Genomic DNA, 15836 nt, shown 5'->3' with positions numbered 1-15836 from the left:
CTACATAAGGACCCAGACTCGAGGATGACAACATCATATACATTCTAGAAGATGATTTATGGGCCTGTGAATAAAAGGTATAGCTCTTCTCTGGCTGATCTACAGGGAGAACTCCCTCAGGACCCTAGCCACGACCTGGAGGTTGCGCTTGTCTGCGTGTTATGGCTGGGATGTCCTATCCAATTGCAAGTCCCAGGACACTATTAAAATCCCCTCCAATAACCACCTCCCCTTCACAAAACGTGCCAAGGATGAGTGAACCAAAGAAGGAGTCCTGTGCCCCATTAGGGGCGTACTTGGGTACCAGAGAAAGCATTTACCCAAACAATTTGCACTTAACCATTAAATAGCGACCCACTGGGTCCTTCAGGATCACCTCCTTAGTAAACTGTAAATCCATGTTGATGAGAATCGCCATCCCCTGCTTTTTGGTATTCCAAGAGGTGACATTTTTTTAATTGTAATGTCTACTAACCAGACACTGGGTATCTTGTTTAGGGTGAGTCTCCTGTAAGAATATCACCCCCGCATCCAGCTGCCTCAGGTACCTCTCTATAGATTTCCTCTTAATGGTAATGGGGGAATTTAGCCCCTGAACTTTCAGGGAGACAAATGTTACCTTCTTTGTCATCACACTGCTATGTGCCATTTAAAACAAAGTTCCAGTTGGGCCAGCTTGAGTCTGTAAGTGCACAAAACCAACTCTCCTATCGTACTATAACTAAGACCGTGTTACCCAAATGAAACCAATCATTAACAATACCCTTCATGTCCCAAATGTACACCTCCCCACATGACCGAAAGTACTGGCGCGGACCCCTTTCACCCTAACCCCATAGAGAAAGATACAGCATAGAATGAACGCCCAATTGCTTCCCCCACTGGGAGAACGCCCACCATTCCTCACATGGGAGGGCCAGAATGATCCCCACAGACGGCATTGCTCACAAAGCCCAAACTACTCAACAGGTTTGGTGGGAACCTGTCACTTTAATTTCCTCGCTTGTCGTCGCCTTTTCCTATCTTGGGAGGATAAGCCACTGTTCGGCACTGGGTCTTGATCCTGTTGTACCCCCTCCTGGTGATTGCCACAAAGGTCACCTGCTTCCTCCCGCTTGGAAATCGCTCTCTGCAGTTCAAAGTGAAGACTGAAAGGGAAGCCCCACCAGAATCAGATATTTAGCTCACTGAGCCAGCCAGTCACCCACTGCAGAGTTTTCCTTTTCCGGAGTGTCAGTTCAGACAGATCCTGAAACAAAGATTTCAGAGGTCCCCTGACGCTGATGAGAGATGCCTTCTTCACTGCCATCATCAGCTTTTCCTTTGTCCAGTAGAAGTGGACTCTTGTCAGGATTTCCTGCTTTGTTGAAATGCGTTATAAATGCGGTGGGTAAATGAAGAGGTCCTGGGCATACGCTTCCAAGTCTTCGGCATGGACTGACATGGGAATGACCCGCACCCTGACATTCTTGTGGCAGGACCTGTTCTCTGCTTCCTCCTGTCCATTCAGCATCTGCTCTACAGCGATCTCCAGCTCAGTAACCCTCATCTCCAAGGCATCCTGCTCAAATGATTGCTCACATTGCCTGTCTTCCAGCTTTTCCAGAAACGTGTTGGATCTCTGCAGGTGGTGGCTAAGCTCAGAGATGCTGCGTGGCAGGGCTTCCGTACCCCTTTGAACGTCCACCTTCAATTCCAGGATCAGCAACTGCAAGTCAACCCTGGTCACAGAACGCCCAATCGCCTCAAGTGACTCCTGGTGTGTGTGCAACTGAGTCACAACCTGCTGAGCTTAGTCTTTGGGCGAGTGCTGCTTCTGAAGGAGTGATTTTATGTGCCCTGCTGATGAGGCCTTCATTTTAGGCTGGTTCTTTGCCATATTGGAGTCAGCACTCCCCAAAAACATTTCTGCAGCACCACAACATGGTTCTAGCCCAGGGAGCCTCCTCTCCAGGTACCTCTCAGGTAGTGTATGCTCTGGGATCGGGGGGGGGGTGGTGGGGGGGTGGGAGGCAACCACCCAGTTCACCTCCTGGACTCTACCTAGCTTCTGCTGCCCCACGGATCAGCTCCTGGGTTCATACAGTACCACCGGATCAGCGCAGACCCTCCAGCCTCAATCTGCTCCTGCTCCACTCTGCTTCAGCTGCATCATGACAAGTGGCAAACACCAGGCCTGCCTGGCCCCTTGTGGCAGGGCTCTCCTAGCACACCCACTCCAGATGCTGGATCCCCCACCCATCCTCTTCCGCAGTAACCACCATCCCACAGTCTTACGGACGTGGTCGCTCCCCCATGACTGTCGGACCAACTCAAATCTCTGCTTCTCCACCGTGGTCGTGGGCTTGACTGTCAAGGAATGCCAGAAGGGTCCAGTGAGTCCAGGCTCCAGCCCTAGGACCAAGATCATCAGCCTCTCTGCCGGATTGGCACCCATCTATCTGTCATCTTGGAGGCTTTGCCCGAGCGTGGCACTGTTTGCCTGGCACCTGTTGCCTTGGGCTAGCTCCGGCTCCATTGCTGCTGAAAGTTCTCTGGGAGATCTATCCCTCCATGTGAGCATGAATAAGGGGGCGGGGTAGGAGGGAAAACGCGACTGCATTGGTCTGCCGCTTGGCCACACACCCAACATTAGATATTTTGAAGTGCAGGTAGGGGGTACAGCTGGCTGTGTTAGGGATGTGACAGTGATGGATGAAGTGCTCATCTGGAGGCAGAGAAAGTGAGGGAAAGAGGCAGTTTAGAGGCGAGGGAAAAAGTATACTGCTTACCCGAGAAGACACCTAGCATGCCTCACAAGGTAAATGCCCACTTTTAAAATCTGCACCACTCCCTCTGCCTGCACCAGAATGACCCCCAATATGGTTGGACAAGATGTAAAAAGAATATACTCTTGGCTGTCAGGTGAGGAAGGCCTGCCAGTGGTGGAGTGATGGATCTTAAAAGAAAGGTTTTGTGGAGCAAAGAAACAATGCAACATAAAATAAATACACAGATTATTGTATTAATTTTCTTTCAATTTGCAAGACAAGTCTTGGATGACAGGCATTGCCATGGGGGCCATTGTGGGACCATCCTATATGAATTGCTATAGCTAATAAGTCGGAGACAAATATGTTCTTGAGAATTCAACATTTTTATTTATTTGTTAAGTGATTTGGGGTTGTCAAGCAAACCTTACACAAAAACAATAATAAATAAAACAAACGTTTGGAATCGTAAGAACCACAATGATTTAACATCTATTAAAACCATTAGGTGCATTTGTAAACATTTGCATTAAAAACCTAATGTCAGGCAGTGTCAAAGAGATTTGAGTTCCAGCCTGTATCCTATTTCATAAATCAGATGAAGAAACAAACTGCACATCAATAAAGAATACATGAAAGTATAAACATCTCTTTTGGGCCAATTACGCACAATCAACAATCCAATGTTTTAAAGTCTCCACGATTGTTGAGTCCTTACAAATCCCGCATGACCTCAGACGCTTACCTATTTTTTGATGTGCTCCTAGAATTTAATTTGTGTGCAACAAGTAAAATCTCAAACATGAATACCAAGTTTTCCATTTAACATTTGGAAATCGATCACAGTACAATAGCCATACAATTAAGGCTTTCTTCATGCCAGCAATATAACAGAATACGTTGTCCTTCTTTGTGCAGTCCCTAGAATCGAACTAGTATCGATCCAATCTGCTGTTCATCACTCTTTGTTTATATCTGTAGGATTGTTAATCAAATCCTCAACAGCCATATTAACGTAATTTAACATAGAAACACCATTAGTTTGCCAGTTGATTAATTCTCTGTTCATTAAGTTGTTCACAGCTAGATTCAGAGTGCCTCCCGAGGTCCTAAGATCTTTCTGGAGAGCGAGAGATATTTCCATTTTACTATCACAGATAGCGATAATAAGCCCAATTCGTAACAAATGTTACTGTTGGACAGCTTTCAGGGGATTTAGAAAATGCATCCAAAATAATCCTTCCATTTTAGACCAGTGGACATGCAATGAAATGCTAATTACCTAAGCTCCATATGTTAAGGTCGGGACAACCATTGCTTTATTAAATTGGATAAGTGGTTGAAGCGAGAATTGACAATATGTGTTGTTAATCATTTTTGCTTGGCTTATTAACGATAAGCACTTATCGTGAATCTTCGCAAAATGGGTTCCTTTATTAATCACAGCCTATATTGGAAAACCCAAGTAAGTATTGGAGCATACTTCTTATCACTTAGTCTTATAGAATCTACAGTTGAAGGATTTGTAATTCTTTTCCGATAGGAGATCTTCAGCATCTTTGTTTTTAAAGAATTGATTTGTATGTCACTTTCAATGACGTAATTCTCAGTGGCCTTTAATTGGCGTTGGAGGTCAAGCGGGCTCTATTCCGAAAGGACCAAGTCATCGGCGTAAGCCAACTCACTGGTACTATGCCAAATTAAGGTGTGAAAAATCTTCACTTACTGAGAGTTCACTTGCATCCGAGAATGGGGCTAGGACAGAGCCTTAATGCAAGCCATGAAATGTGGGAATTAATAAGGATAGGTCACCATTTACATTTAGTCAAGTCTGCATGTTTGTATCACTATGCAAATGTCGAAGCATGCTTAAAATTGGTTTGGTGCAACCCCATTTCTCCTATTTCAACCAAAGCAGGGATTGTTTAATGCAATCAAAGGACATGTTGAGATCAATAAAGGCAACATAAGCCGGTTGTCTATTCTAAGAAGCCGTGGTTTGTAAAATAAAATCAGAATAGCGATGTGCCTACTTGTTTTTTAAAGCCTGACACGTTTATTTCATTAACCCTATTTGTCATTGCCAAACATTCCAGATGTTTTAATAATAGAGTAGAACAAATCTTGCTCGGAACATCTCATGGGGCTATTGGTTTGTAGTTCTTAGGCTGGCTGCGTCCTATCGCCCTTTTTGCAAACTGGAACTATAGGAGAAGTTTTCCATTTTACCGGGGTAGACTTTTAGATTACCTGGTCGAATAAAGATATTAAAATGTTGCACCACATGGAAGATTTTCCACGCAAAGTATTGTTATAGAGATCGGGTCCTGGAGTCTTTGATGTTTTAAGAATTTCTGATAATCATATAGATGGTTTCTACATCATATTCCAATGACCAATCTGCATTTACTGCATCCTGAGTTGGAAAATGCTTTAGGCTTTGCCTAAAGTAACTGGTAATGACTAATCCACTCTTCCTCAGGTATCCGATTTATTAATGAGTGGACCTGTTGAATCGTCCTTCTGATAATTAAATACCAAAAGCATACAGAATTATTACTAGCGAGGATGGATAACTTCTTCTCAAAATCTTTTTGTAGGATCGAATGTTTGCAATTACATACCCAGTTTTTATATCTAAGTTTCAACTTTGCCCGAGCCGACAATGCAATCCTTGAAATGGAGTTTTGCCAAAGCCTGAAGGCTGTGGCGAGGTTCTTTTTTCTTTTAATAAATGTTTATTTCAAAAACAAGATTACGTTTAGAATTTTTAAAAGTTGTTATACAATGCCACAGAAAAACTAGGGAAGTTACCTGAAGTAAAAGCCACTTTAAAGTTTTCAGTTGACGAATTAGACACTTCCCTGCTTAAATGGGAATTAAATACATAACCACACGAGGGCTCCATCTAAGTCTAGTGGTTCCTGGATTAATTGAGATGGATTCCATCCTCGCAGTTTATAGAGGCTCAGCCATATCGATTTACCAATCCATACTTAAAGCCAAGTGATCACTCTTAGTTGTGTGTAATGCGTGAAACCAGCACATTTCACAAAGAAACAATCACTAATAAACATATAATCTAAAATTGACTTCGTTGAACCTCCACTCCAGGCGTTATTAAGTTGGATGTCCCCACGGATATTTCCATTAAGCATGGGTAAACCATATGCATTCATCAGGGTAAGCCAATCATCGCTCTGGCGGAATGAATCCTCTGTACAATATAGAAAGGACTGGGGATACATTCTTGCATATCTCTACAAAGGCAGCTTAAATTCACTGCAATAATGATACTGTGCTAGTCCTGAACTGATGGCCAAATGGTTAATATCTTAACGATCAGGTCAAAAAGTGATTCCTGAGAAATTTTACGAGAATCCCAATAGACATTAATCAGCAAGGAATAACTTTTATTACTATATCTTGGAATCCCAAATGTATTTATTTATTGATTTTGTTATTTGTATAGCGCGCCTGAGCGGCAGGCATCTGGGCGCTTCAATTTGACCGCCAAAACATAGGTACTTTCACACAACCACATATCAGCTGATAATACCAGCCCTCTTTTAACTCCAATTAACAAGCCCCCAAAGGGGCCACCTTTCACTCCCTTGAGTGCCGGATTTTAAAAAATGAACATAAATGGCATAGCCAGCCCTGCAGATAAGGATTTTATCGGCCACTTGTACTCCTGAAAAATTGGCAGATACTCCCCAAAACTTAAAATGGGGAGTAAAAATACTGCCAGGAAAAAATTAGAAAAAGACATGTAGAATCTTTCACCCGTCCTTTGACCCTCACAGCTCCATGGATAAGTTTGTACCAGTAGTGCACACAGTACCACAGGAGGAAACTACTATTGTAACTGACTGATTTGAAGAAGTAAACATGTATCTTTTTAATGTGCATGAATAATTAACTATGTGCAAAGAAATACATATTACAAAAACATTTGTGTTTTTCAGTTTAAACATATTTCTTTTAAAGCTTTATTTAACATGCTTGACAACTGTCATGCCGACCTAGAAATTATGGGGAAGTTGGCGGTGCCATTACTAGTTCCGTCACGTTTTTAGATCGTTCCTTGGCAGCGGTCTAGTTCTTTTCCAAGATGGCCACCACTAATGAATAAACACACCCCACAGCCTTTCCGATGCACATTACACCTCGGAACTCTCCGTGCTACACGCTATCTCTCAGTTTCCTTAACCGCTGCTGTTTTTCTCCACTTCTATCTTCCCCCGTTGGGTTTTGCTCCGCTCTTCCTTCGCTCTTCCCCGTTACCGCTCCGTTTCATTCCCGGAATACACCTTTGTATCCCGCTTGCCTTTCTCTCTCTCTTTCTCCCTTCTGTTGGCATCCCAGCTCTGCTCTTCTTCTGGCTTTCCTCTTTCTTTTCCTGCCTCCGAAGCTTCTAACTTACCTTCTGTTCCCGATTCTCTCACTGCTCCTCCTCTTTTTTCTTCGCTTCCCTCCAGCTGGTCCTACTGTCCCTAGCCCCAGGCATTGTTTGCTTACCTTCGTCCGCTCAGAATTTCTCTGCCTGCCAGGGAGGGAGACTGCTGACTGCTTCCATGTGCCTTGGAACCTACTATAGGAAGGATTCATTAAGGAACAGACTTCCACATTCTGCAACCCTATCAGCAACCTTCTTAAGATCCAAGAATTTCCCGGCTGAGACTCGCAGGGTTTTTATGTCTGGAGGCTTTTCCCTGTAGATTTGGGCTTGCTCCGGGGAGACCACCCTGTTGGGGAGCACCTGACCGACAGGGTGGCATCCTGGGGAGAGAGACTCTATCTTCTTCACAAGAAGGAAAGGAAAGGAAATCCTCTTCAGAAGTGCACCAAGAAGAAGAAGAAGAGTCACTGGAGGTCGCAGGTGAGGAGGAAGGGAGGGAGGAAATAGCTGGTATTGACAGAGTGCAACGCCCAACAGAGACCATGGCTTCATTAGAACAATACCACGAGTTGGTTACTGCCATTCAAGGTTTAACAACTGAAATGCAGAACCTCCTCTCAGAAAATGCTGCCTTACAGCAACAGGTAACCGAAGTAGCCACTAGGGGAGAAGGGACCAGAGGTGATCTACCTCCCTACCCATTGCCCTTTGGGAAATACGACGGCAACCCAAAGTCGTTGAAAGAATTCCTGGATGCCTGACTTATGTATTTCACTTTCCAGCCCCGAACCTTTGAGACTGATAAAGCGAAGGTGGGGTTCCTGGTCTCTAACTTAGTGGGCAATGCCCTGGCTTGGGCAACCCCTTTGATTACCCAATCAGACCCGGTCACTAATGACTATGCAATGTTTACCCAACAGTTCAAGAATTGTTTTGAAAGACCAGAAGTCCGATACTCCAATTATGAAGCCCTGGACGACTTACGACAGGGATCTCAAGATGTACAAACCTACGCCGCAGCATTTCAATGCCTTGCAGCAGAGGCTGGTTGGCCGGACTCCGCACAACAAACTTTGTTCCGCCGAGGACTCCAAGATGAGTTGAAAGATGAACTGGCAAGAACTACCCGCCCGCAAACCTTTCAAGAATTGATTACCCTCACCTTGCAGATGGAGTACCGTCTATCTGAACACAAGAATGAAAAGAGACGAAGTTGTTCTTACTTGCCTCCTCTGCTGCATTCTCATATCATGACTTAGTTTAGACTGCAGTACCCTCCGGAGAAGAGCCGATGCAGATTGGCACAGCCAGAGGGCCTTTAACGGCTGAGGAACGAAAGAAAAGAAAAGACCTTGTATTATGTATGTACTGTGGCTCCCAGAAACATCTTTTGAGAAACTGCCCAGAAGTCCCACCAAAGCGGTCGGGAAACGCAACACCCCGAACCTAGACAGGGATAGGTTGGGTGATAGCTATCAGTCCCTGTAACTCTTCCAGACTATTCAGAGACTCGGATGACAGTCGCCTCATGATAGTCAAGGTGCACCTGTTCTTGGCCAACAAGAGATGGGAAGTCTTGGCTATGCTGGACTGTGGGGCAGCAGGCAATTTTCTCGACATCAGTTAGGCTCATGAGAACTCTCTTCCTATTCACTGCAAGACCAGAACAGTTCCAGTGGAGGGTGTTGCTGGGTCTCCTCTTTCTTCTTGACCTATTGAGTGGGAGACCATTCCAGTTGGGGTGACCGTATTTAAGCATCAAGAAGAGATGGTGTTTGATCTCATTAAGGCAGCTCCTTTCCCCATAATATTGGGAATGCCTTGGTTGCGTCGTCACAACCCTTCTATTGACTGGTTTGAAAATACAGTGTCCTTCACTTCTTCCTACTGTAGAGATCACTGTTTAAAAGGATCTACACCAGCGTCTCTCCCGGGTATTCAAGATGAAGCATCGCCGGTAATCATCAATTCCGTGCCCATTCAATATCAGGACTTCTCCGAAGTATTCGAAGATAGAGTCCATCATCTCCTTACTCCTCACCGTGCAGAAGATTGTGCCATAGAAACCATCCCTGGAGCCTCCATTCCTTTTGGGAGGATGTATCCTCTTTCCATCCTTGAACGGCAGGCTTTGAAAGATTAACTTGAGACCAACTTGGAACATGGACTTATACGAGAATCTAAGTCTCCTGCAGGAGCATCACTCTTTTTCATCCCAAAGAAAGGGTCATCTGAATTAAGACCTTGTATAGACTATAGGGTCCTCAACCAACAGACCATCAAGGACTGCTACCCCATGCCATTAATAAAGGAGATTCTAGAGGCGGTTTGAGGGGCCACCATATTCACAAAGTTGGAGCTTAGGGGAGCCTATCATTTGTTGCGTATCCGAGCAGGTGATGAATGGAAAACGGCTTTCCACATGCCCCTAGGCCACTTTGAGTACACTGTCATGCCTTTCGGATTTGGTCAATGCCCCTGCAGTATTCCAGAGGTTCATGGAAAAGTTATTTTCAGACCTATTGTTTGTGAATGTCGTAGTTTATTTAGACGACATTTTGGTATATTCATCATCCGTATCAGAACACCGGAAACATGTAAGTGAGGTACTTTCCCGTCTTCAAGTAAATCACCTATATGCCAAACCGGAAAAATGCGAATTCGAAGTGTCATCCATCACCTATCTAGGTTTCATCCTTTCGGCAGAAGGTATTCAGATGGATCCTTCCAAGATTCAGGCCATCCTGAGGTGGCCCACCCCCAAGACAGTCAAAGATGTTCAAAGGTTTTCAGGATTGGCAAACCTCTACCGAAGGTTTATAACAAACTTTTCTAAGAAGGTGCTGGCCATCACTGCCTTGCTAAAGAAGGGTGTATCATTTCACTGGAACGCCGAGGCAGAGAAGGCTTTCAACCAACTCAAGCAAGCCTTTACTACAGCTCCCATTCTCTGACAGCCTAACCATGGACTCTCGTTCATAGTGGAATCAGATGCTTCGGATAGTGCCATCGGAGCGGTACTCCTACAGACTGGAGAGGATGGATTGGAACACCCCATCGCTTACCTTTCCAGAACTCTTACCATCAGTGAGTTAAACTATCCAGTTATCGAAAAGGAGATTCTTGCAATACGTCAGGCCTGTACTGAATGGCGCCATCTCTTACAGGGAGCGCTACATCCCTTCTCTGTAAGAACAGACCATCGTAATCTCTGTATCTTACAACATATGGAGTGTCGAAATGCTCGTCATGCCCGTTGGGCATATTTCTTCTCTCAGTTTGATTTCAGACTAACTTACATACCGAGAAAGGAGAACATCTTAGCCGACGCTTTATCCCGTAGTCATGAAGAGAAGAATGATTTCCTGTACAGAGGCAAAAGACTTCTGGCTGGTAAAGAAGTCATCGCAGTTCTTAATACCTTTCTACAAGAAGTAAGAGAAGGTACCTGGAGTCAAACCGCTAGAGTCAATATATCCTCTACAACTCAAGGATGGTCTCTGCCTGAAAGGACAAGCATTATATTTACCAACCAAGTCCCTTCAAGATCAAGCCATTTCTTGGTGTCATGATCTCCCCTCAGCAGGTCACAAGGGACAGAAGGCAACCTTCGACCTCCTGTCCCAATATTTTTCAGTGGCCTAGTATGCGAGGCGATGTGGCACTTTTTGTTTCTACTTGCCCCACTTGCGCCTCGATTAAATACTCTACCAGTAAACCAGTGGGGCTGTTACAACAAGAGACACTTCCTTCCCAACCATGGGTCCATATTTCTATGGACTTTATAGTTGACCTCCCTTTGTCAGATGGTTTCACAGCCATAATGGTAACTATTGACACGTTCTCCAAGTTAGCCCATTTCTCCCCCTTACCAGGGCTCCCATCAGCTCCTGAGACAGCTGCCACCTTCCTGAAGGGCATTGTTCACCTTCACGGCTTCCCTCTTACCATCGTTTCTGATCGTGGTTCCCAATTCACGCCATCTTTTTGGTCGTCCTTATGCCAACAGATGGGTATTCGGAGAGCTCTATCCTCAGGGTATCACCCCCAGAGAAATGGACAGACCGAAAGGGTAAATGCAACCTTAGAACAGTACCTATGCTGTTTCTGTCTTCAGAAACAAGATCAGTGGAATAGCTATCTTCCAATGGCAGAATTCGCCTACAATAATGCCCTCCATTCTGCCATAAAGATGAGTCCATTTCTGTGTACTTATGGCTACCACCCTAGACATTTTCAGTTACACCTGTCTACATCCTCTAAGATACCTTCAATATAGCATCAGCTAAATACCATCAAGGAAACCCATAAACTTGCCATAGGAGCTCTGGAGGTTAGCAGAAGAGGTTACAAGAAGACCGCAGATCAAGGGAGACAGCCAAATCCCTCTTGGACTAAGGACTCCCGAGTCTGGCTATCAACCAGATTCTTGCCCAAGTGGATCAGAAGAGGGAAGTTTTCCCCCAGATATATTGGGCCATTTCCCATACTGGAACAGATAAATCCAGTTGCTTTCCGCCTTCACCTTCCAGCATCTATGAAAAGAATCCACCCAGTATTTCACTCCTCGTTACTCAAGGAATAGAGGCAGGATCCCTACCAACGCAAGATTCCCAAGCCTGAGTTTTCCTCTCCACCGATGGAAGAAGAATAAGAGGTTTCCCGTTTGGTAGATTCCAGATATAGACGGGGTAATCTTCAGTATCTGGTCCATTGGAAGGGGTACTCGGAAGCCGAACGTACCTGGGAACCAAGATCTAGTATTCATGCTCCCCGCCTGCTTAGAGAATTTCATAGGCGGAATCCAGGTAAACCAGGAGGTCCGCCGAAGAAGAAGGGTTATACTGTCATGCGGTCCTGGAAGAAATTATGGGGAAGTTGGCGGCGCCATTACTAGTTCCGTCATGTTTTTAGTTAGTTCCTTGGCAGCGGTCTAGTTCTTTTCCAAGATGGCCACCGCCAATGAATCAACACACCACACAGCCTTTCTGGAACTCTCCGTACTACACACTATCTCTCAGTTTGCCTTAACCGCTGCTATTTTTCTCCACTTCTTTCTTCCCCCCTTGGGCTTTGCTCTGCTCTTTCTTCGCTCCTCCCTGTTACCGCTCCTCTTCATTCCCGGAATACACCTTCGTATCCCGCTTGCCTTTCTCTCTCTCTTTCTCCCTTCTGTTGGCCTCCTGGCTCTGCTCTTCTTCCCGCTTTCCTCTTTCTTTTCCTGCCTCTGAAACTTCTAACTTACCTTCGGTTCCCGATTCTCTCGCTGCTCCTCCTCTTCTTTCTTCGCTTCCCGCTGCTTCCCTTTGGCTGGTCCTTCTGTCCCTATCCTCAGGCATTGTTTGCTTACCTTCGTCCGCTCAGGATTTCTCCGCCTGCCAGGGAAGGAGACTGCTGACTGCTGACTGCTTCCATGTGCCTTGGAACCTACTATAGGAAGGGTTCATTAAGGAACGGACTTTCACATTCTACGACCCTATCAGCAACCTTCTTAAGATCCAAGAATTTCCCGACTGAGACTCACAGGGTTTTTATGTCTGGAGGCTTTTCCCTGTAAATTTGGGCTTGCTCCCGGGGAGACCACCCTGTTGGGGAGCACCTGACCGACAGGGTGGCATCCTGGGGAGAGAGACCCTATCTTCTTCACAAGAAGGAAAGGAAAGGAAATCCTCTTCAGAAGTGCACCAAGAAGAAGAAGAAGACCCCCAAAGAGGAGTCACTGGAGGTCGCAGGTGAGGAGGAAGGGAGGGAGGAAATAGCTGGTATTGACAACAATACAACACGAGTTTACATGTAAACTCGTTCACCATCATCAACAGCGTAGGATCCAATAGTATGACCGTGCAGGGTCTAGGGGACAGAACTTGCGTATTTTACAACAATACGAGGCTCAAGACAGAAAACTGTGGAGTATCAGTGTCTCTGACATCGGCAGCCGTCAGAGAGTGCAGATAAGGCCGGAAGGGGGCCCACATATTCCTGGACCTACACGTAACCGGTTGCATAGTGGACCATCGTTCCTCTACGTCTGAGGTCCAAGTTACGGCCTGAAGCCATTGATCCAAGGTGGGAGCTGCAGGGCGCAACCATAGTAACAATATACAACGAGTTGCAAGCAGCGTACAGAGACCAACCAACTTCATGTAGCTCCGGCAACGGTGAAACACGTTTAAACACATTTTTACTTGCTTATAAAATGCTCTCATTGGAAATTGGACTTACATTTTTATTCACCAAAAAATAATTTTACTCCGAACCTTAAAAAATAGGGAGTAAAATACTTACATTTCCAAATCTTATCTGGAGCACTGGGTATGGACATCGAAAAAGGGACTTTCTCTCAGCCAGGTTTCCTAAAATAGCAACAGCTCAAATCTATGCAAGCAAAAAGTGCTTTCTTGGAACAAATGAGTAAACACTTTGGTTTTCCAAGAAATAATACTAATAAGTCTGGTACTAAAGACGGAAGTTTGTAATGCAGTTGTCAAGCATGACCAGTCTTTAGTGTCTGATTCAGTAAATGTGGCCTCCGGGGACTGGCAGAAAACTATCCTGTTTTCTGTAGAGTTGGAATTGCAACACATTTGCGAAGGTGCTCCCATGTTTTGTTGGAATAGGCATTTCCTCTCAACTAGATGCCCTTCTGGTAGTTCGGGGAAACACTTTTTGTCGAGGCATTTCACCAAGTCATATACCAAGCTTAATAAAAATGCCCATGCCAACAGTAGGGTTTCCATATACAATTCGTGAAAAAACATGGAGAAACAAGGCAAATGTTGTTATTCACAAACTCTTCCTGCTCAATGTCAGCTGTGGTTAAATATCTCAAACACTGAACAGAGTTAAAGAAGGAAATTACGTTAGACTGATTTAAAACCACTTTGTGAGTTGGTACTTGTTCCAGCAAAAGCTGGTATGTGGACGGTTGGAGCAAAGTGGAGGGGCGCGTCAGGACTAAGGTGCAACTTTGCAGATGCTAATTCTGTGTGTAGTAAATCCACTCCAAGGTTCGTTCAGCAAAAGCAATCTTTTCTGCTCACGGGTACAAAACGTAGCAATGAAAACCTTTCACTGTCACCTGGTGCTTTGAGGATGGTATGGTAACTGGCTGCATCACGGGTTTTTCATTGGACTAGGTCGACGTATTCAGCAGGAGACCTTCATCCACCATTAATGGCGGTAGTTCATCATTAAGCTCTGAAGTAATGATGGCAGCCAAAGTATGGTTATGATTAACAGTCTCAATCCTCGTTATTCCAACGGGCCTGTTACCTTTCGGAATTTTAATTTTTTGTTGTTAGATGTCTTAGGTTTAACTGCAGGTAAACCCCCTTTCACTGTCTCCTTGGTTTCTGAAGAGGTGAGCATGTTATAGAGAAACGTTCTAGACGCACAATTGTTAGTATTGTGTGTTCCTTTCTTGTTTTTAGATGTCTTTGCTTGGGGGTTCGTTTTTGAATTTACTCATCTTTTTTTCTTTGTTAAAATATGGTGTAATTAGCTGATTCAGTGTCCGAGCACGATTGTACTTCAACATTGGACTCCTCCAAAACTTCCAGCCTCGAATTTTGGGAAGGTGTGTTTCCCTGGGCAACTTCATGTGTCCTAATCCACTAGGCTGCAGAAGAAGGCTCATCTTCAATCACTATTAGATCCAACAAAGTGACTTGATTTCTACTTTATGCAGGGGAGATTGTGCAACAGAGTTGGTTTGCCCCTTAATTTGGCCCAAAATAAATCCTCACCCAGGGCGTGTAGCGTTATCTTACACTCTTTTTGGTTTTCCTTGGTGTTCTCACATAATTGCACTGGTGAGTTCCGGACAAAAGGCAGCTAAAGAAGAAGGGCACAGGGACGCTTGATTAGAGTCAATCAATTGAGGAGAAAAAAGCGGTGTTGTGGATGAATCAGAAAATGAAACATAATTTTGTGGGGTTTCCATGTGGTCTGACACTGACCTCACTACACCAACTGGTCCCGCAGCTACTTGAAGACAACACACTGACACCTTTTGTTTGAAAGTTTTTCTCAAAATAGGACTGAGCCAAAGGATCATTTTGTGTAATTTTTAGTAACTCGTCATCTGGGATCTCTATCCCAATGGTGACAGTGGAGTTTAAATAAGTGGCATTGGAGTCAACTGCTCCTGGTCCTATATGGTTTGCGAGCAGTATCTCTGAAGATCCTGCAAAGATTTGTGTAAATGAATTCAGCAAAGAACCCCGCCTAGGTAGGAGGCACTCTTTATCCATCCTGTTAAAGAAAACCATAATTTATTCACTGTCTCTTTATGGCACAAATGCTTTGCCTCTTCCTGTTTCTACTGGAATTTGAGCTGCCTGTTCCTGACACATCGCAGGGAGACAATGAGGATGTAGAGATCCATCTTGATTACTACAAGATGGGGACAGGAAGGGGGGATAAGTAGTGTCCGTACATGTTGCCACACCCTTATTACTCAGCTCAAACATGGTTACTCATTGCCGAAGATATGACCACAGTAGGAGCAGAATAACAAGATTAGCCAAAAGGCCCCGCCTTAATACAAAGCTCCTCCAGAGGCAGTTAAAAAAAACTCTCACTGAACTCAGAGGTGGGGGGAGGTACCTATCACCTGTTGCAGCAAACAGCACTTTCTGAGCAGTATTGTATGTTTTGAAATCCCCAAACCCCAAGCACAAACC

Source organism: Ambystoma mexicanum, chromosome 4q, assembly GCF_040938575.1.
Source record: "Ambystoma mexicanum isolate Mex_15411 chromosome 4q, UKY_AmexF1_1, whole genome shotgun sequence".
NCBI lineage: Eukaryota > Metazoa > Chordata > Amphibia > Caudata > Ambystomatidae > Ambystoma > Ambystoma mexicanum.
This window is presented reverse-complemented; position numbering follows the sequence as displayed.